We start from the raw sequence: 995 nt of genomic DNA on the forward strand, positions 1-995 counted from the left end.
GCCCATGCACGATGCACCGCGCAGTTTTGGGCCCCTGCAGGTTGCGTTGCATCGCTGCCGTGCATCGCATTGCCCACGTGACGCCGCATGCTGCCCATTCCCACTGTGTTGCATCGCCCAATGCATGCTGCATCACCCATGCACCATGCACCATGCAGTTTTGGCCCCCTGCAGGCTGCGTTGCATCACTGCCGTGCATCGCCTTGCCCATGCAATGCTGCATGCTGCCCATTCCCACTATGTCGCATCACCCAATGCACTTTGCAGGTTTGGCTCCCTGCAGGCTGCGTCACATCACTGCTGTGCATTGCATTCCCCATGCAACGCCGCATGCTGCCCATTCCCATTGCATCGCATCTCCCAATGTATGCTGTATCGCCCATGCACGATGCACTGCGCAGTTTTGGGCCCCTGCAGGTTGCGTTGCATCGCTGTCGTGCATCGCATTGCCCACGTGACGCCGCATGCTGCCCATTCCCATTGCATCGCATCTCCCAATGTATGCTGTATCGCCCATGCACGATGCACTGCGCAGTTTTGGGCCCCTGCAGGTTGCGTTGCATCGCTGCCGTGCATCGCATTGCCCATGCAACGCCGCATGCTGCCCATTCCCATTGCATGGCATCACCCAATGCATGCTGTATTGCCCATGCACGATGCACCGCGCAGTTTTGGGCCCCTGCAGGTTGCGTTGCATCGCTGCCGTGCATCGCATTGCCCACGTGACGCCGCATGCTGCCCATTCCCACTGTCTTGCATCGCCCATGCATGCTGCATCACCTATGCAACGCCGCATGCTGCCCATTCCCATTGCATCGCATCACCCAATGTATGCTGTATCGCCCATGCACGATGCACCGCGCAGTTTTGGCCCCCTGCAGGCTGCGTCGCATCGCTGCCGTGCACCACCTTGCCCATGCAACGCCGCATGCTGCCCATTCCCACTGTCTTGCATCGCCCATGCATGCTGCATCACCCATGCAACGCCGCATGCC

The sequence above is a fragment of the Charadrius vociferus genome, unplaced genomic scaffold (genome assembly GCF_000708025.1).
Source record: "Charadrius vociferus isolate BGI_N301 unplaced genomic scaffold, ASM70802v2 scaffold2027, whole genome shotgun sequence".
In the NCBI taxonomy this organism is placed as follows: Eukaryota; Metazoa; Chordata; class Aves; order Charadriiformes; family Charadriidae; genus Charadrius; species Charadrius vociferus.